The following is a 22616-nucleotide window of genomic DNA, read 5'->3' on the forward strand; positions in this document are numbered from 1 at the left end:
TGCTCAGTCACTAAATCATGTCTGATTCTTTGTGACCCCATGGACTGTACCTCTCCTGGCTCCTCTGTTCATGGAATTTTCCAGGTAAGACTATATGTATATATGTATATGCTAAGTCACTTCAGTTGTGTCTGACTCCTTGAGACCCAATGGACCATAGCCCACCAGGCTATTCTGTCCATGGGATTCTCCAGGCAAGAATACTGAAAGGGGTTGCCATCCCTCCTAAAGGGGATCTTCCCAACCCAGGGATTGAACTCACATTTCCTATGTCTCCTGCATTGGTAAGTGGGTTCCTTACCACTAGCACCACCTGGGAAACCTCTTAGATGTGTGTGTGTGTGTACATATATACATAATACATATATTTAAGCTATCTTTTAACATCCAGATTTCAACACTCCTCTTACAGAAAACTCCATAAATATGTGTTGCATTCAGTAGAATTTTAAACTTTCAACATTCTTTCCTATTCCCCCTCTTTTTCCTCCTTTTGGGGCATATATGGTATTACAGATTCCCATGCTAGATTTCTTTGAAACCAATTACAAAGTTACGTTATTTCTGTGCTGGATCATCAGGCCTGTGTTGGGTCAGAGTTGTTTCCAAACATATCAATTTACCATCTGTATCTCCACTTTCTGTCATGATGCCCTACACCCAGCCCCAGACTATTACATAACAAGTTCTGCTGTTTCCCACTCACCCACCAGTAATAATGGCTATAGCATCCTCACAGCAGCCACTAGACTTGAACACCTACTCCCTCCCACCACTCCCATTTAGTATGTCCATTTAGTGATTCCACACTCCTCTCTGATATTATTAAGCTCTTTGTTCTTCTTCTCACTCTCATGTTACAGTTTTACAAACTAAAGCTCAATGAAAGTTGCATAATTTATACCACATATAAGGCTCGTCTGTTTTAGAATCACTTAATAGAACACACACATATGATTCCAATTCCTTACTCTGCTTTCCATATCACCAAACTGACAGTTTAAAGGCCAAGAGAAAAGCCAGTTAAATACTATAGTCTCCTCCACCCAGAGTTTATTCATCTCAATTATTATTATTTCCAAGGACTCATATATAAAAGAGATTCAATTCTCTTAACTATTCAAAACCTGGAGCTAATAAAAGCACTCATTCTTACTGGCCAGCCATCATTCTGGAGAGGCAATAGCAGTCCATAAACCTTACTAATTATAGTACAATATTTGGCCACATGCAAGACCCCAGGGTGCTATTTATATTCTACTCCTCAGATCAAGTTCAAGGGTTTGAAGTTCAAGGGAAGGGCAAGCAAGGTGGCACACTCAGACTTCACTGCTACAGACCACATCACAAAGCAAGTAAGTACACCCCTCTTCACCTTATGACTTGACGCATGTGCATATCTTTAAAGGGGTTTTTCTGTAAGGGAAAAAAATTATTCGACTTATTTCCTCCCTACTCCAATCTCTTGTTTGTCAAAAGTTTAAGAAGTAACTCTGCCCTCTCTCATGAGAAGGCCCCAATAATTAGTACAACCCAAGGGGGCATCCAGCTTAATTGCAAAGTGACACAGACATTGTAACAACAACCAAAAAAGGCTCTTTCCACACACTTGACAATACTCAATTTATGCTATAAAATAGGGGGATTTGTTTCAATGGCTTATTTAGAATTTCACTTGCTTTCTCTCCCAATGGTATGCATGCAATAACTAGATCTTGCAAAACCAGTTATGTCTGTCAGAACCTGAAGGAGAGAGGTCCCAGGGAAAGGAAATGTAAGCTGTATCATCATCACCACACCATGAGTCAATCCCTCGGGCTGGAATCTGACCCAAACACCTGGGGAAAAGAGGAGTAATGAGAGATGAATCGCAAGTGAAGAGGAGAGCTGGTCAGGAGGAGGCAATGGTGGCTAGAGGGGCCAACCACAGCTGTGCAGGAGCTCGGCCTGGAAGCTTCTCAGATCCCGCTGTGTGTGAGGTCTCAAGGCCTCTCAGGAAGCACTCCTGCAATGGGACCAATGAACAAATTAAAGCATTCAGGAAGGGGACATTCAGAACTACCTCCATTTCTGGGCCGGGCAGCAAAATAATGACTCCTGCATCCTGTTTGGGACTACAAAACCTTTAATTCCTCAGATAAGACTTATTTAATATCGCTTTCCAATTTCAAAATAACGAACTCTATCATTACACACCTTGATAAATCTCCATTTGTCCCTACCACAACTAACCCCAATTTCCAGAGAACACAATCTTCATTCTCCAAGTAATCCCAGCATGAAACCCCTGATCAAAAACCACACAGAAGTCAGGACTGTATTAACTGTTAACTTAGAAAGAGAACCTGGATGTTCTTTTCTAAATAGCCTCTGAACTTGACAACAGATCTACAAAATAAAGAAATAAAAATGATTTATTTACCATTTCTTACAGAGAAAAAAGATTTTTTATGTAACATCAGATTTACCTGTCTCTACTCTCAAAGCAAGTCTAAATCATTCACTGCATTTTGAATTCACTTACATTTACTTACAACTTTCCTTCCAAATATATTAAGGTTGATTTTTGAATAACAATAAAATAGGGCATATTTTTAGAACTCTTGTACTTATTCCAAAAGAGATTAAAGTAATTTAAGCTATAGACACACACACAAATATAATGGGAATTTAAAATTTAACTTGTTTAATGCAAAAATAAAATGTAAATTAAATATGAAGCAAAGGAAAATAAAGGCAAGAAAGCAAGATAAAGCCAGGAGTAGGCCTGGTGTCAAGAATGTATCCCATGCATTTCCATACACTGCAAGATACAACAGATGGAACTGAACACCATACCAGGCTCAATACAAAAGATGGAGCTGGTGCTAAGCTCTTCCTAAAGGAAGGCAAAGAGGGAAACGGGATCACTGATAAGAATCTCGGGATCCAGGAGAGAAAAACGAGGAGACAGCAAAGGAGAAGTACAGAGAGATCTGATACTAAGATTAGACAGAAGTCTTTCCTAATTATCATGAGTCAAACTGTGCTCTGCTAGCTCTGCCTGGGAGCGAGGAAGGGGCAGGTGGGAAAGGAACGGGGCAGGTGGGAAAGGAACGAGGCAGGTGAGGGCAGATGAGTTCCCAGTCCTTCAGTGGTGCTGCCCCAAGAAGAGCAGCTCTGGGTGTTTTTACATAATTGGCCTTTGTGCAAGACGTTATTGGTGGGAGGAAGAAGTTAGGTGGCTCTACTTTAAATAATAAATTTACAACCGCTGATAGAGTCAGGTCCACAAGATGAGCCACTGGGGAACAGGAGAACAAATGAGGATTTCTGTGTGTGTATATGCTATATACGTATATATAATATATAATTTTTTTACCTTAAAAATAAAGGACCTTAAAAAACTAGGAAGAGAATTATAATATGACCCAACAATCACACTACTGGACATATGCCCTGAGAAAACCATAACTGAAAGAGATACATGTACCCCAATGTTCGTTGCAGCATTTTTTTACAATAGCTAGGACATGAAAGCAACCTTGATGTCCATCAACAGATGAATGGATAACGAAGTCGTGGTACATATATACAACAGAATACTACTCAGCTATTAAAAAAAAAAAGAACTCATTTGAGTCAGTCCTAATGAGGTGGATGAACCTAAAGCCTATTATATACAGAGTGAAGGAAGTCAGAGAGACAAATATTGCATACGAACACATGTGTATGGAATCTAGAAAGATGGTGCTGATGAACCTATTTGCAGGGCAGAAATGGAGACACAGGCACAGAAAACAGACTTGTGGACAGAGTGGTAGAAGAGGGTGGGATTAACTGAGAGAATAGTATGGAAATATACACAGTACTATATGTAAAATAGAAACCAAGCGGGAATTTGCTCTGTGGCACAGGAAGCTCAACCCAGTATTCTGTGACAACCTAGAAGGCTGGGATAGGGTGGGAAATGGGAGGGGGGTTCAGGAGAGAGGGGTCATGTGTATACCTTGGCTGATTCATGTCGATGCATGGCAGAAATCAACGCAATGCTGTAAAGCAATTACCCTCCAATTTAAAAAAAATGTAATCCAAAAATAAAAATAAAGGAAGCTCTCCTAAAGTCTCAGATTTGAGCTTTCCCTGGTGCATTCCCTAAATCACATGCTACTGGAACTGTGAGGTGTGGCATGAAAAAAGGGGATTCGCCCAGAGGAAAGAATCCACACAGTGTTTTGTTCCCAGCATATGGTGAAAACTGCAATGCACCTGGGCCTGGCTAAGTAGATTTATAAATAAGATTATATCAGTTGAACTGAACTCATTTACAAATGTGCAAGTGGCTTAAAAAGATTCCTGCAAAAAAAACATGGATTAAGGTTAGCACTAATATAAGCACATGCAAACAGACAGAAAACGGTAAAAATGGACCTTTCTACGGATTTAGCTTAATCAGCCATATGTTATAGGTAGAAATTGAAGATCCAATCAGATCTGAACATAAGAGGGCAAAATCAGATTATGTAACACAGGCTGGAATCAGTATTTATAAACTAACCTTCAAATATCTATAACAAAAGAAGTAAGCTTAGGTTAAAAATAATGAAGCATATTTAACTGCATTGCTATCACTAAAATTATATGAATTTGTTACCTGATTAAAAAGACTTTATAATATTGATAATAACACAGTTTATCTTATGTGTTTTTGGAAGAGCTTTATGCTATCTTAATAAGAATATATAGTACATAGGTATAATTTGTAAATTAAAACACATATCCTGTGAGTGTAGACATCAATTTTCTATTAGTGGAATTTCACTAATATAGGAGATACTGTATGAATTATATTCAACAGAAATGTTTGAACAGTGTTTGGATAGATCCTTGGAGAGAAATAAGTCCGGTAGCAGTGACAGCACCTTATCTTTGCATTCCCCCTTTTTATTCCTCTATCTTCACCTCTGCCATGGCAAATGTTATTTTACAATATATGGTCTAGGCAATTCCTTTGTTTTTAATAAATCACTAAAACCTCTGTTATAAGGAACAGCAAGCATCACCTCCTCTACTGCTGGAGGTTTCAAAAGCAGTATGAAGTGATAACAATGTTATATGCCTAAATTATTTTCGTAGTATGAATTACCCTAGCCTAATTCACATTAAATTTCATTTGTGACCTTTCATCTAAGCCACGCTGCTTGATTAGAATCTCTGGTATGTCTTTCCAACCCTTTCAAATGGTTGCTGTCCTGAATGGGGTTCCATAAACTAAATTTGTCACCTGATCCCTGTTTCATTAACTCAATCATGAACACATTCAATATTGAGTCCCTTGGGCAAAGCCCTCATGTAACCAATTCTCAGAGCCTCAGTCAGGCAAGAGACTTGATTATCGGCTTGTCTGCTGTCTCAGAGGAAACAGGGACAGATAATAAGCACAAAGACAACAGAGTAAAGCAGGAGAGAAGAACGGGAGAGAGGAGAAAAGGAAAAAAGCCAACTCTGGAAGTAGGCTCCACGGGGATACACCAACAAAAGTCAAAGCCTGATTCCTCTTCCTTTTCCCACATCTCTGAGGCTCCCACTATAAAACTGGGAAATGAGATTGAGGAGCTCTGGTTCAGATAGGAGAGAAAGCTCTTCCTAAGTCATAGGTTAAAACTGAAAGAAAACCTTATTTGGGTTAAAGATGAAAATCTAACCTGAGACCATCAGGGGTTCCTTATCTACTGTGGCCTAAATTTCAGAATCTGAAATTTAGATTCAGAAGTTGGACCTTCTTCAGAACCACTCATGGCATTCTTAGGCAAATCAAATCACAATAATATTTTTATATACATGTGACAATTTCACAGTCACAAAATTATACTACATTTCAGAATTTTTTCACTTCAGTGAAAACCATCCTGACCAAACTTAGGAACCTATTCTCTTTCACATATCAAGTCAAGATGTGATGATAACAAGCATCTTGCATTTACCTTCAATTTCATTTAACAGCAAAAGTGATATACAATTATTTTATCAACTCATGATATAATTGATCAAAGAGAATTCTAGACATGCAGCCCTGACTAACCAACCCTGTTTCCTTAAAGAAGTGTCCACACTGGATTTATCAGCAATAGCCCACTAAAGCAAGACTTTTTTGATTAATATAAAAATTAATTTAAGATAAACATGGACATAGCCAAAGAAAAAGGATGAAAGCCATGGGATGCAGACACAGTTACAGAGATGAGGATATGAACACTTTTGCATGGCTGTGTCCAAAACTTTGAGAAATCCTCCTTTTCAGACACTTGGATTTATAATACTAAACTCCCCTGCAGTGCACTGCGGACAACCACTCACAACTGCTGCTGTCAAGGTCTACGCCAACTCAGAAGAAGAAAGAGAATGTATTTAAGAAGTTAATACATTTTTTTCTTGAAAATGAAAATTAAGAATTTAACTTTTAAGAGAAAACCTTAGAAAAATTCTGGGTTGTAACAGAAAGAATTAAGATCATTTCCAAGGTGGTGACTAAAAGGAGCACCACATTCAACTCAGCAGCTTCACAGGCTTGACATCAAGCCCTCGTAGCAGGTTTCACGGTTAGGCAGAGAGAAAACACACGTGCCGAGCACTGCCAACTCCAACAGAGAGACAACTTCATCTCCAACTCCTTCAAGGAGAATTCCAGAGAAAAAGAATAAAAGAGTTTTCCTCCTTGATTTTTACGCCATTTAAAGGTTAAATATACGACCTAAAAGGAAAAGAATGGCCCGAATTCACAAGGTTATGAGGTCATTGAGATGATAATCTCTTATGTCCCACTTTACCACTGGTTCTCTCTTTTGCGTTCCTTCATTTCACACACAGAGATACTTTCCAATATAAAAGGGAAAGGATGGAGTTAAAAACTGCTCACTGCCCCAACCCATCTGTGCATGACTTTCCTACAAAGATAAGATCACACACACGTAGATCACCATTTCCAATAATCACCACTTTGGGTGGATGTGTACAGCCCCTGGAGAGAAGGAATCGCTGTGTACCCTCTGAAAAGCAGCTGCATGCTGTCTCAGCTGGCCTCCCCAGCACCCGGAGGACTGCAGACATGGGTCACACCAACAGGCAGTGGCAGAATTAAGCCACAGAGACACTCACAGTCACAGGGACTGAGAGCCACACTAGAAAAGACTGTCCCAAAGTGCCAGGCTTCTGGTTCATGAGGTAGCTCAAGATAGATGCCCAGAAGCCAGGATGCAGACAAGGCTTTTCCTTCAAGGGAGCTTACTTAGCCCTGAGCCTGCTACACACCAGCCTTGATATCACCTGCAATCAATCCCACTATCCCTATTCACTATCCCATCCTTCCGCGTGATACTGAACGGGGCTCAGTACACACAGCAAAGTCTTTCTAAGTTCTCTCTGGCCACTTAAAATGTCTTCAAGATAAACACACCAAAGTTTTGCTTTAAAAAGAATCATCAACGTAACTGTGATTTGTAGTAGCCTTTCCCAAATTTTATTTTGTGGAAATAACTTCTCTGGGAAGATGTTAATAATGTTACACACACACACACACACACACACAAGTGTATACGGTTTTTTTAAATGTTAAGAGATTCTTTTGCTGGAGAGCTTCCCAGTGTCTTTGTTATGATAATTTTCACTGGGAATTTCCCAGGGAAGAATAAAGTGGTGACAGTGGGGGTGATGGAAATGTTTACTGAGTGCTTCAACAAAAGCCAGAGCAGCAGCATCTAATTTTTTTTTTTTTAACATAAATTAGCTTATTTAATTCTCAAAACACACCTATGTAAGTAAAATTGTACAGTATAAAGACAAGGAAACAGACTCAGAGAGATCATCATAACACAGCTAGGAAGGAGCAGATCAGAAATCTGAATCCAGATCTGGCTGAAGAGTACCGCTTGCCATCCATCCATCCATCCATCCATTCATTCATTCACACAGTGAGTTAGGAAGTATTTATTATTAGTAAATATTAGTTAGGATACTCCTGATATGTATTTCTCTCCAATAATAACATTGATAATTATGACATCTATCCTCCTACCAACCTCATATTTTTGTAAATGTCCAACTTGCATGAAAAAGCTTAAAAAAAAGACTCAATGAATATCCACTCCTCCCGTGAAATTTACTTTGTTTAAAGCAAATTAAGTTTCAAAGAGGAAAAGAACATAAGGGAATCATGGAAGTGGGAAAATGCATTATAAACATTCATAAGACTTTCTGAAGGGGCAGTTCTGTCTCCAATAAAAGCAAGGCTAATTTTTCAAATCCTATATTTTATACCAAAGTAAAGGCAGTTGTCAATACATGAATGAATATTCAGCTCCTTAAACAGCACCTCTTTATGAATATATTGTCAGGATCATTAAGATGTGCTAATATACCTTTATTGCTGCTCTATCCCCAGCACCAAAAACGGTGATAGCTCGAGCTGACATTAAACAATTCTATTTGAAAACGTGTGCATAAACAGAAGTATACATCCTGTGAGTTTTACTGTGTCCTCCCTGATGGGACCACAGCGCTCACCATCTTGACCTCATGCAAATACTCAGGTTCAGCTGGACATTTCCACACAGATGCTCTCCCCTCCTCCCTTCCCACCAAGGACAGAGAAGTTATAAGCAGAAAACTCAGTAATAATGAGAGTCCACCTCAAAGTCACAAAGTATGAAAAATTCCCCAGTTTAAAATAAATCACCATTAAGCAAAAACATCTACAATACCTTCCACTCTGACCAAACTGGAAAAGACTCTCTTGAAACTGAAAGCTATGGTTCTAGAAAGGCCTGGAGAATACTTAGCCTACATTTACTACCTGCCAGCCTTTCTCCACAACCTCCTATCCCCCTTCACTCCTGCAGGATACAATCATAAACATGAAAAGCATTTTAACCAATGGGATGCTTCAGATCTCTTCACCTCTTATCTTCTACTTGATGCTCTTTTTATCTCACGTGCACCCTCCCAAAGATGAATAGACAATGAATACAGACTCTGCTTGTGTTCTACAGTTTTGCCAGGGTTGGATTGGAGACTTACATTACAATGTGAGCATATCTTGATTTGTTTGTTTTGGCCACGCCACATGGCTTACGGGATCTTAGTTCCCTGATCAGGGATCAAACCTGGGTCCCAGCAGTGGAAGTGCGGAGTCCTAACCGTTGGACTGCCATGGAATTCCCATTGTAAGCAGAAAAGAGGATTATTGAGAAGGACATTAGTGGGCATCTAAACTCTTGTTCTTTGCTGTTTTTTCCCCAAAGAGGAAGGGGCTATCTTTGACAGTTCCCCATCCTGTGAATCCTCCCTTGTGAACAGAAGGTGTAGCCATGAGAACAGGCTCTGTCACTCACACGTGAGATTTGATTTGGCAGTGAACTATGTGAGAGAAGACCCAGGCCCAAGACACCCTCAGTGCTGGGACAGGTGATGCAGAGGTGTGAGGACAGGAGTCACACGTGTGGCAGCTTCACGGGTCGCGGCAAAGGTGGTGTGGTTCGGACACTGGCGGCAATGGCAGCCCGCTCATCAGGCTAGTCCCGTGGGGTGGTTCTAGGAAATGTTCATGGAAATGTAGCCTGGAGCGTGTTTCTGCATCTTTTCAGAGAGTCTGTAAGCCAGCTAATATCCCATAACAAATCCCATTTAAACCAGCTGGGGCGGATTCTATTATCTGCATCAGAGAACTCTAGCAGATGCAGAACTCTGTGCAAATGAAAGGTTTTGAAGCTGCAAAATATCCCGGTAAGTGGAGCAAAAATTTCATAAGCCAGTTCCACACCACTTAGCACAGCTCCATCGACATGAGAGGTTGTAAGGACACTAAGCCAGTCTCTCTTTTGCTTATGGTTCTTTCAATCCAAAAAAGTAATACAGCTTTCTCTCTTGGTGAGAAAACAGGTGTTCTGTTTTGTTAGACAGCTCCAATTATGATGGGAGACTGTCAATTACAAGAAGGCAGCTCGTATGGGCTGAACTGTCACAAAATAGAGCTTCTGGCCAAAGATCAAAAAAAAAAAAACATTAAAAGGTCCATGGCATTCCCACGTGATAAAACTTCAGGTGTCCAGCTTCTGTTCAAGGACAGAACAAACATAAACAGCGGCCATTCACATCTGACACTGAAAGCAAATGGCCCAGAAGGTCACTCTGGTTGTTTCCAGACGGTAAGTTCATGGGTGATTTCATACCCTTTCCTTTTACCTCTCTTTTAAAAAATGCTACACAATGAATACTATTACATTTATAATCAGGAAAACTAATCATATTAGTTAAGAAATAATCCTATTCCTAGAATCGAACTGGAAAGTACCATGACACCAAGTAAACAAAACACACTGGCAGTCCAATGTCAAGGGCCTGCCGAGGAAGGCCATGGAGACAGTGCATCCGACTCGCTGAAGGGCTGGCCAGAGCAATGCCAGGCATCCTAAGAGGGGTAGGGGGCAGGAGCGTGGGTATGAGTTAGCTGGGGAGGTGTTCCCAGAGGAGGTTCAACTTCAGCTAAGTTGTAAAGGAAAGGAAAATATACTGGGCAAAAAAAGTAAGTCTCGTACATGCTCATGGAGTGATAACTGGAGGGCTAAAAAAAAAAAGGAAAGAAAAAAAATGTGTAAATGACATGGTAAAGCACTGGGCCTGCTGCTTGCTGCAGAGAGGCATTCATTTCTTGCAGGAAACAGGCAGGGACCGGTTTCCTGCTGGCCCTCCTAGAGCTGATAGCTGTGACTGGCCTCTAGCACCTACACGGAAGAGGAAACTCCCAAGAGCAGCAGAGAGGTACAAAACATGCCTTCAAAGGCCAGCCTTTGAAATCCCCAGGAACTCTGACATCCTTGTCATGTGACTGCCACGGAGAGCCACAGCAGCACCTATCAGATGAAGTCTGGCTATCTGCTGGCAGGCGCAGCGTCTTTATTTACATTTTTTGTGGAAGATACTGAATGACTTTACAGGGTGACCACATTCCATCTCAGCCTATTACTCACTGTGCTTAGAGTATTCATCTCGAAGCAGGTATGTAATTATATAGAGAGTCAAGAAAATTATGCACGGCCACACAATAGGGAAAGGGAAAATGGATTGAAGGAAAATATAATAAACACCAGATCACTTTGTTCCTGCATAGTAAGTGGTTCCTATTTGTTTTATTGCTACTGGGAATGGTACTAAGAAGACTAGGCCGTTGTGTTCACAACCTAGCATTACCAGTTAGTAACAGACGTGGAACTTCCCTCCAAACAAGCCCTCGAGGTCAGTTTCTTCAGCTATAAACTAGAAAGAATGTCTTATATCCCTCATCCGTTCACTGAAATGATCAAATGATTGATTCTAAAGGATCCTGTAATGGCTTTGAAGGTTCTATTTTTCTAGACTGTTCTGGGTCAGAAGAGGTAAATTAATACAGTGATTTAGAGCACTGGCTTTGGGTGTGAATTCCAGCTCCATCCCTCTGGGTATGTGAATGTGGACAAGTTATTAACCTCTCTCTAAGCCTCAGTTTCCTCATCTGTAAGACAGAGATAATAATATCTGTCCCATAGGTTTATTATGAAATTAAAAAAAAATACACACAAAGTTTAGCACAGTTTCAGACACATTACAAATACAAATTATTATAAATAATGATAACTTGTGTCTTGAGCAAGGATCAGCCTATTATGTAACCTAAAGAAAAGCATGCCATCCCATATTGAAACTTTCAGTAATCTCCCCACTGGCTGGAGAGGTGTCTCTTTCTAGAGACAGAGGTGGTATCCTATTCATTTCTATATCCCTGGGCATCTCCCACAGGGCCCTGCACTTGGGGGGTGTCCACACTTGCATTCAATTAATGGTCCCAAATCCTTCTTGTGGATCCAGAGACCCTCTGATAGGAAGTGGGATCTCTGTCTCCCTGGATTACCCCCAAGTGGTTCACCAGGGAATCACTTCTTTAACAAGGTACCATGAAAGTACCCAAGTGAAACAGTTCAAAACAACAAAAAAGAGCAATATTAATGAATGATCTCATTAGGATGATTTCCCAACTTTCATCTCTCATCCTTCCATGTTAACAAAATGAGCCTCCTTCCGAGTAGTAATAAATGTGCCTGCCACTTAAAACGTACTGTGAGAGCCTTGAATTAACACTGAATGGCTATTCTGAGCACCCAAATGATTACCTGTTGCCTGACATGAGTACTGCCAGACAGTGAATAAAACAAACAATAACCTTAGGTCACCGGCTGGATGCAGGCTCAATGCTTTTCTTCTAAGACTCAATGCTTTTCTTCTGAGAAGAATAAGTTAACTTTGGCCCTGTAGGCTAAATATACTTAGAACTCTCACCCCTTTGCTCTTCTCATTTGGCAGTCATATGATCGGTCATTAACGACAGACACAATTCTTGCTTTCAAGGGACTCTCAGCCCAGTGAGGGAAGCAGCATGGGGTCACTGCTAAAAGGTAAGGCTCAATAGTAAGAATAACTTCTTTAAATCTCAATTCCGCCTCTTGTTGGAAGATTTCGAGAAAAGGGCTTAAGTTCTCCAATTCTCGGTTTGCTTATTTATTTATGCTACTGCTGCTAAGTCGCTTCAGTCATGTCCGACTCTGTGCGACCCCATAGAGGGCAGCCCACCAGGCTCTCCCGTCCCTGGGATCCTCCAGGCAAGAACACTGGAGTGGGTTGCCATTTCCTTCTTCAATAATATTGGAGAAGGAAATGGCAACCATATTTATTTATAATAGGGAGAAAATAGGACCTACCATTCTCCTAAGAAGAGAAGAGAGCGCTACCTATCTCTCCTTCCATCTCGTGAAGACACAGCAAGAAAAGCCCCCTCCAAGATCCCTGACCATGCCGGCACCCAGATCTCAGACTACCAGCCTCCAGAACTGATAGAAATAAATGCTTATTGCTTAAGCCATCCAGTCTACGGTCATTTGTTACAGCAGCCCAGACTAAGACATGACTATTGTTGGCAGTCGTGGTGGTGGAGGAGAAGGATGTGCCAAGATAGACATGGTTGGGGTCACAGCACAGATGAAGAGCACCCAATTCACTGGGGGGACACAAAAAAGACTTCCTGGAAAAGGAAGGTATCGCCGATTCAATGGACATGAACTTGGGAAAACTCCGGGAGATGGTGAGGGACAGGGAGGCCTGGTGTGCTGCAGTCCATGGGGCCACAAAGAGTCAGGCACAACTTGGCAACTGAACAATAAAAAAAGAAGTAGTCAAACAGACAGAGAAGAGGGAACATGAAAGATGTCAAACCGAAGATGGCATTTGCCCACAGGTTCATTTTACTCTGAAGGTTGGGAGAGGATGTAGCTGGATGGTCCACACTTGGGTGAATTTTTCTTTGAGCAGCAGCCTCTGCTTATCTTAGGCAGGAAAGTGCTTAGAGTTAAGCACTGAAGCAGAAGATGCTTCATTCTACAGAATTTCTTGCAAACAAATCAGTGTTTGGGGTTACATGACAGACAGAAACACAGTTTGTTCTACAAAGCTATTCTGCTTTCTAAAATAATAGCGTGGGTGATAATATGATTTTACCACAGCCCACAGTAGGACTCTCCTCCCAAAAATCTGACATTTTTATTCATGTCTGACACGGGCATCTTACACCATCTTTTTTTTTTTTTTCCTCCTCTTCTTAACCATATTACTTAGTTCTCCTTCATTTTATCTTCCTCCCAACTAGCAGTTTTAAGTATTTTTGGATGAGGAACTTCTACCTTTTGTGTTAATATTTTCCACAACCCCTGCCTGGCAGAGTGTACTACACATGTGAGAAGGATCAATAAGTGCTAACTAAAAGAAGAATTTTTTTAACATCCTTATTAAGGATAGTTTGAAATTTCAATGACTCTACCAGATTTAAGTTATAAATCTTTATGGCTCCACCACCTGAAGGCAAGAACACTTTTTTTAATTATAGTACTATTACTTCTCTAACTGGAATGAACTCAAGAATGATTCTATTTCAATAGGAATGTTATACAAACTGACAAAGTGTTACATTCTCAGAGCAGTCTTCAATCTTTGCAAAGGAATGCAAGTATAATCCTCTTAAATATTTTCTAACCTTTGAATTTATTATTATTCACAATTACCTGACAAATACTTACCTTCTTACTTGCATGTCCTTGCCCTTAGCGTGGAAAATTAAAAGTACACTAGCTTTACAAAAATGTACCAGGAGCAATATTCAACACTGTTAGAAATAAAGCTGGAAGGAAACTGCCATCTGAGCCTTGTCAAAGAAAGAGGAGCCTTATTTGACATTTTCAGTTAAAAAGATTAGACTGATGAAACCCCAAATTACTCCTCTTTTTATATGTTTAAGATTTTAGCGGAATTTTCTTGACTCTCTTAAATTCATATGAAATACATACCCCTTCATCCTGCTGAACTCACTTTTCCAAAAACTGTTGGGAAAATTCATCTCTGAGTCATAACCTGCTAAATGACATAGAGACTGGGAACCCACAATACCTTCAGGTCTTTTTCTCAATGGCTCTAACCAAAGAGCTCCCATTTCCAGTTGGAAAGCTCTAATAAACCTTAACAGTTCTATGAACTCAGAAAGTACAAAGTGCTCACAGATTTACTATCTCTTTAGAAATTCTCCTGTGTTACAAAAGAAAGAAAGAAAAAAAGAAAGAAACTATCCATGACCAGATTATCAGCTTGCAAAATAAAATAACAGGCAGGCAGTCAACAATTTGCATTTCACTGAATCTCTACTGAACACCCCCGCAACCAAATACGGATGCTAGGCCCTTCTGATCCAGGTTCACTTATCAGAAACCTTAGCATCAGACATATCACGTGATTCAGTATGTTTCCAGACTTCGCCAACTTGGATTAAATATCAAGTATTACTAACCTTCCCAAACAGATAAGGAACAATGTTAATATCTCTGCACCAACGTGTATGAATATCGTATCAACAATTTAGATTAGGTTTTACTGTCAAATAAGTAGATGGAGATTTTACAGGGATTTGGGGATGACAGGTAAATGATACACTAGTAATACTCCTGTATCAAGGAGCTCATGGTCAGGTAAAGATGACAGTAGTTATTTATCCCTTGAGTCAGTTAAAAGCCATTACCCATTAGCTCCAAGTTCACCCGTCTATGCTCTGTTCTGGGATGCTAGGTTCAGCAAACCCCATTTCTGCTTTGCCAGATGCTGGCTCCTCTGCCTTCCACAGGGACATCCTGGGAGACTAGAAGACCGGGGAGGGAGAAGGGACACACTTCTTTTGGTGGGTGGATGTTCCCACGTGACCTCCTGTCTGTTGGCAGTTCCTGTGATTATCATCCAGGCAACACTTCTTCCCCTGGGCAATGGCCAGTCCCTCCAGCAGCACTGGGATCCAGTTGGCTGGATTCCACACATCAGCAGAACAAGCCACAGCCAGAGATCTCAGCAGAAGCTAGCTCCACGCTGGATCGCAGCCCACAGGGACTCTCAAGCCAGGGCACCACCTTCACCTCAGGTCGATTTCAGTTCTGCTGTTGTTGCTGTTCAGTCACTCAGACATGTCCGACTCTTTGCGACACCATGGACTGTAGCACGCCAGGCTTCTCTGTCCCTCACCATCTCCCGGAGTTCGCCCAAGTTCATGTCCAGTGAATCGGTGATGCCATCCAACCATCTCATCCTCTGTTGGCCTCTTCTCCTTCTGTTTTCAGTCTTTCCCAGCTTCAAGGTCTCTTCCAATGAATGGGCTATGTGAAGTGAAGTGGCTCAGTCATGCCCGACTCTTAGCAACCCCATGGACTGCAGCCCACAGCTCCCCCATCCCTGGGATTCTCCAGGCAAGAACACTGGAGTGGGTTGCCATTTCCTTCTCCAATGCATGAAAGTGAAAAGTGAAAGTGAAGTCGCTCAGTCGTGTCCGACTCTTAGCGACCCCATGGACTGCAGCCTACCAGGCTCCTCCGTCCATGGGATTTTCCAGGCAAGAGTACTGGAGTGGGGTGCCATTGCCTTAGGGCCCTACAATTCAGTAGGGTCCTCCTTCAAGCTTCTAAGTTTCAGTAACCTAACCTCTTCTTGCCACCAGCCCCCCACCCCACCCAGCAGTTTCTCAGGTAACACGGTTATACAAGTTAACAATCCTTTATATTAAAGTATCTCTGTTCAGGTAATTAGTGTGGTTACTGTAGCTGATTGGACTCCTGCTGACATGCAACCCCCAGAGGTGCTATAATAAATCTGGAAATGCAGATTATGAAACAAAATATTCTAACAGTGGGGCCAGGGAAATAGTCTGAAGAGCTAATTGTTGAACTAGAACCTTACAAGACAAGAAGGAATTCACCCAGTAGAAAATGGGGGAAAGGACATTCTGATAGAACAGAAGCAATCACACAGCAAAGGCAGAGCCCTGCTCACAGAATTTTTGCAGGGGAGGGGAAGGAGGCAAAGGTGGAGAGAGACCTTTTGCTTGTGCTCAGAAATGTTTGCTGGAGACAACAGAGAGTTGTTGGAGACTCACATGCAGTTTCCTGCTGTTTGGCACAGCGCTGATGGTAGTGTAGAGGGCAGCTCGCAGGGGAATGCAGCAAGGAAGAGAACTCAGAGATCAGTTAGACAGCTTAATGCTAAGATAGTCTCTCCTCTAAAAATGCATATAATTTAGCAGGAAATTCAGACACAGCTCATTAAATGCTATAATTAAATATAACTAGATCCCAAATATTGAGCCATACTCATTGGCAGCAAACAATGGAATTTTAGTCCACTTCAAAAAGTGGTGTGACAACTTTAATTTCTGAACTAAAGATTTTCATCAAAAAGTACTTCCACATAGATCCAACCCCCCTCCTACATACACACAAAACCACGATGAAACTTGTGATTATGCAAATATTAGTGGGGCTAAACTTTGCCTTAATTAAGGAAGGAAGAGAGGGAGGGAAGGAGAATAGTTCCCTAGAAAAACAAACACATGGTATAATGGGAATAAATTCTTCCAGTCCAAAAGAAGCACCCAAATAAATGCAGTGACTACCGATCTCTTAATTTTCTTTGTACTCTTATAGCACTTACAATTTTAATACAATTATCATTGACTTGTTTCCTTGCATTATCTGTTATTTTATATTCTCTCAAATGGTAACCCACTCCAGTACTCTTGCCTGGAAAATCCCATGGACCGAGAAGCCTCGTAGGCTACAGGCCATGGGGTCACAAAGTGTGGGACATGACTGAGTGACTTCACTTTCACTTTCAAGTTAGATAATAAAGTTACTTTGTCAAGAGAAAGAATCACATGTGACATTTTTGCTATATTCTCCTAGAGTCTTTCACAGTGAATAAAAAGTCCTAAAGTACTTTTGTTGATATGTATACTAAAAATATTTTCAGATATAGGTTTAAAGAACTCTTTAACAAGTGGAATGTGAAATTATGTTTTTAGAATAATTCTCAGCAGTTTGAATAGTGTGATTTATTTACTTTTGCATTCCCTGAAAACAAGCATAACTTCTTGCTCATAGTAGGCATGCAATAAATATTTGCTGATTTGAGTTGTCTGAGAGTCAAGGGTCATTAAAATATTTTGAAATCTAATTCTTCATTAGTTTAGAATCTGGACAACCAGAGTTAACAACGACAAACTGGATTTGGCAAAAATAGTTAAAATTTTTGGAACTCATTTTCATATTAAATAGGTTATTTAAAAGAAAAAAACCAATAAGGAAAGCTTAGGACACATTGGCACACTCCCACAGATTATTTGATGATCAAAGACATCTGGCTTCTTTGATTATTTATGGAATTCCACTCTAAGTATCACTTGATAACTCCAAAATATGTTTTGCAATATTTGGACACTCTCCAGGCGGCTGGTTTAATTCACATTTCCCCAAACACTCATCCTATTAGGAAGCTTGATTATTATTTCTTTATGGTTACAATTAAGTCCTAAATTCTAAGCAAAGTGTGTTCAGAGTTTTATGAAATAAAAATAAATTTTTAAAATTTCATTTTTAATTTAAAATTGAAATTAAGCTTTGAGCCACTCAGTTTGTCATTAAATCTCATTTTTCTGTGTATGATGTAGAGAAGAACTAACCTTTACATAGAATTTCACTTTTTCAGGAAAAAATACTACATTTAATCAAGATATAATTAAATACACTAGTTCTTAAAGATTGACAACTACAAGTATTATTTCCAATAGCATACAACAAAACAGTATAGGTAGGAGATTCTTTTCTCCAAGAGATCTGTTAAACATAAACGTCAAGGTGATTATGTTAAGTAGACTACTTAGACATGTTTAATTTTATTCAATGTGATGCCAAATGAGAAAAAGGCAGAAAAAAGTCAATAGGACTAGGAAAGAGAAATTGAATGCCAACCAATATTCAACAGATGAGGTTAATGTCTGTCAGTAGTCAGAAGTTAGAAATTCAAAAACAGTATACTTTTCTGACCAAAGTAACCTTTGGAATAAATCTTTTCCTCATCCCCAACATGAATGATTACAGAGTAAATTAAATTATACAAAAAGGAAAATGCTACAAGTTAGCCAAATACCCTACTAGCCAAAAAAAATGCAACATATTTGGGCTCCCTATGAACATTCAGAATAAAAATGCAATAGTATTCACATCTACACAGTGGGAAAAATAAACCACATAAAAGAAAACCAAATTAGAACATGCTTTATTTTTTACTTCTTACAGTATAAAAATATTTTAGAAGTTCCCTGGCAGTCTAGTAGTTAGGACTCCACACTTCAAATACTAGGGACCCAGGTTCAATCCCTGGTTGGGAAACTAAGATCCCACAGGTTGTAGGGTACAGTCAAAAAGAAAAAAAAAATTTTTTTTAATGTTTGTAGAAGACAGCAAGTCTTTTTGATAATAATTGTGTACAAAACAGAAAATTATAAATTTTAAAGTACATGGTAGTGCTATGTACTTAAGAATGATGGAATAAGTATTTTGAAAAAGTCTTTCACTAATAAATCATTTATAAGCATTCTATAATGAGTTGCAGTACCATGTATTATGAAATCTTACTTTAAATCATAGTATGTAACAGACGGCCTTGGAAAGAGCACTGATCATTGATATACAGATATAGATATGGATTTCTGTATATGTTGTTGTCGTGTTGTTCAGTCCCTAAGTGATGTCTGACTCTTTGCAATGCTGTGGACTGCAGCACACCAGGCTCCTCTGTTCTCCACTATCTCCTGGAGCTTGCTCAAATTCGTGTTCACTGAGTTAGCTGTGCTATCTAAATATTTTTTAACATGCAGTTATTTGTCTAAAATATTATGGCAACATTTTATGCTGAATGTTGATACTAGAAAGAGTGAAGTAATATTTATAATTTTCTGTAAAGTCTTCTCAAATTCTTATAAAACACTATTCATTTTAATACTCTGGGGAAGTAAACACTATAATTAGTAAACTTGAAGGGTAAAGGGTAGCAAAGAAATGTCAAAGCAGTCCCAGAAGAAGAATAAACATCAATTATGCTGTGGTAACCCACTCCAGTGTTCTTGCCTGGAGAATCCCAGGGACGGGAGAGCCTGGTGGGCTGCCATCTGTGGGGTCGCACAGAGTCGGACATGACTAAAGCGACTTAGCAGCAGCAGGTATTCATGACAAGTACAAGGCAAAGTGAATAAAATTCTGACTACTTTATTTATTGAACATTTTCATAGATGCTACACTTTATTGATAAAGCTGGCAAAAATATAAAATTGTTCTCTACTAAATGGGTGTTGGTAGATGGATTAATTGAAAATATATACATTTATCAAATTCGTTTTAGAATTTTAGGGTTATCAGTGTATGAAAATAATTTTGTCTCCTTTTTAAATTAAGTGACATTTAACTGACACCTAAGTTAGAACTTTCCTTAAACAAAAAGTGCCTTTTATTTCACATTCTACCCTACTTTTCTCAATATATTCTGCCACCAGCTACAACTCACACCACTTGTTCAGTCACTCAGCCAAATTCAACTATTTTACAACCCCATGAACTATAGCCCATCAGGCTCCTCTATCCATGGAATTTCCCAGCAAGGATACTACAATGGGTTGCCATTTCCTTCTTCAGGGGATATTCCCTACCGAGGAATTGAACCCTTGTCTTCTTCATTGGCAGGCAGGTTCTCCACTGCTGAGCCACTAGGGAAGCCCATCTAATACCACTAGAGATGTCCTATTTCCTTACGTGAAACAGAAATAGCCTATAATCGCCCAGAAAAATACTTTTTCCTATTATTAACTCTCCAACACTTTGATTACTATGAGTAAAGTACTATGACTAACAGTTTCATTATTTTGTGAGAAATTTTACAGCTGCAAATAGAGCACAGAATGACATAGTGATTTCAGGATAGCATATCTGACTAGACCGGATTGATGGCTATTATGAAAGGAAAGTGATTTATTATGAGTTTGTGAGACTATAAGGGAGAAAAATTCTGTAACACAGCTCCAACCTTCTTCCCCAAAGACAATAGAGTCAAACAGAACAGAGACACTGATGTCACTCTATAGGATGTCTACATAAGCTGGCTGGAAAGACAGGCAGAGACTACAGGTGGTCTAGGTGAGGAAGAGCTCAGAGGAGCTCATGCATCTTACACGTCCTTTCCCTTGGAATCTGGGTCTCTGTTCTAAACACGTATCATTACTACCATTATGTATATTACAAAGGACTACACAAGATGGTATCAGGGGCTGCTCTGATGGCTCAGCAGTAAAGAATCTGCCTGCCAATGCAGGAGATACAGGTTCGATCCCCGATGCGGGAGGATCACACATGCTGCAGAACAAAGCCTGTGTGCACAAGCACCACAACTAGAGAGAAACCCCGGCTCGCCGACTAGAGAAAAGCCCACACAGCAATGAAGACCCCGCACAGCCAAAAATAAATAAGTAAATAAAAAATTTAAAGATGATGTCAGGCAGGAAGAATGAGGTACAACAAAGTATTTCCTAACAATTATACAAATAAGTGTACAAACTGAAGGAGACTTGCCTTACTTGCATTTTGTGTAGATAGAGATCCTAGAAGTTTTACCTGACGAAAAGTTCAGTCTGAGGCAATGGTGTCATGTGGAAGTACATTTGCCACAAAAAAACAAACACTCTCCCATAATGCTTGGGCCACTATGTGAACTCCAGCATTCTGTACAGAGGCGATTAAAAACCCCGCTGTACTCTGCCTATAAGTTATATTACATGCAAACTAGACTTTAAAATTTTGGCCATAACATATTCAAGGGCACTGGCAAACTGCAGCAAGCCTAGAGCTGAGGAAGAACAGAAAGGAGTCTAGAGACATTGTCCTACAAGGTATGACAGAAGTAAATAAAAACTCAAAGACCATAAAAGAGAAAATAATTCAAGAATTGACAGAGAGATGTAGCCTTGATTAACATCTTTGTGCTTTAGTTACCAATCTGTAAGACAGAAATCACAAAAGCACCTATTTCACAAGGCTGTTGTAAAGATTAAATAAACTAAAACAAACACTAAAATAGTACCTTGTACATAATTCATCTCATTAATATAGTGCCATCATTAATAACATCATCTTCATTTTTTTCTATAACCTTCAGAGGGCAGAATTAGTAGCAATGGGGAAACATTAAAGGAAAACAAATATTGACTGGATATTAGCCATAAATCCTGCTTTGCTGTTTTGAGGATTCCATTCCATCTCTTCAATTTAATTTAATCAAGTTGCAGTCACTTCAGCTTTTTTTTTTTTTTTTAAACTTTACATAATTGTATTAGTTTTGCCAAATATCAAAATGAATCCATCACAGGTATACATGTGCTCCCCATCCTGAACCCTCCTCCCTCCTCCCTCCCCATACCATCCCTCTGGGTCGTCCCAGTGCACCAGCCCCAAGCATCCAGTATCGTGCATTGAACCTGGACTGGCATCTCATTTCATACATGATATTTTACATGTTTCAATGCCATTCTCCCAAATCTTCCCACCCTCTCCCTCTCCCACAGAGTCCATAAGACTGTTCCATACATCAGTGTCTCTTTTGCTGTCTCGTACACAGGGTTATTGTTATCATCTTTCTAAATTCCATATATATGCGTTAGTATACTGTATTGGTGTTTTTCCTTCTGGCTTACTTCACTCTGTATAATAGGCTCCAGTTTCATCCACCTCATTAGAAGTGATTCAAATGAATTCTTTTTAATGGCTGAGTAATATTCCATTGTGTATATGTACCACGGCTTTCTTATCCATTCATCTGCTGATGGACATCTAGGTTGCTTCCATGTCCTGGCTATTATAAACAGTGCTGTGATGAACACTGGGGTACACATGTCTCTTTCCCTTCTGGTTTCCTCAGTGTGTATGCCCAGCAGTGGGATTGCTGGATCATAAGGCAGTTCTATTTCCAGTTTTTTAAGGAATCTCCACACTCTTCTCCATAGTGGCTGTACTAGTTTGCATTCCCACCAACAGTGTAAGAGGGTTCCCTTTCCTCCACACCCTCGCCAACATTTATTATTTGTAGGCTTTTGGATCGCAGCCATTCTGACTGGTGTGAAATGGTACCTCATAGTGGTCTTGATTTGCATTTCTCTGATA

The 22616-nt window shown here is 39.8% G+C and overlaps 1 protein-coding gene and 1 long non-coding RNA gene across 6 annotated transcripts in view; one reads left to right on the forward strand and one right to left on the reverse strand.

Annotated features, from left to right (window-relative positions):
- The window catches only part of DOCK4 (dedicator of cytokinesis 4), a 477425-nt gene that overhangs the window by 326276 nt on the left and 128533 nt on the right, over positions 1-22616 (reverse strand). The gene's annotated exons all lie outside the window — the stretch shown is intronic.
- On the forward strand, positions 320-15591 carry LOC104981916. Of its 5 annotated transcripts, none has more exons than XR_824435.1 (4): positions 320-1355; positions 10688-11028; positions 12367-12458; positions 12744-15591. It is a non-coding gene; the product is annotated as an uncharacterized LOC104981916 (long non-coding RNA). The 5 variants fall into 5 exon arrangements; XR_824434.1 differs by lacking the exon at positions 320-1355 and adding an exon at positions 3618-10178; XR_824438.1 differs by lacking the exon at positions 320-1355 and adding an exon at positions 3618-10178 and having other exon boundaries at positions 12412-12458.

This window comes from Bison bison, unplaced genomic scaffold (assembly GCF_000754665.1).
Source record: "Bison bison bison isolate TAMUID 2011002044 unplaced genomic scaffold, Bison_UMD1.0 scf7180017864525, whole genome shotgun sequence".
NCBI lineage: Eukaryota > Metazoa > Chordata > Mammalia > Artiodactyla > Bovidae > Bison > Bison bison.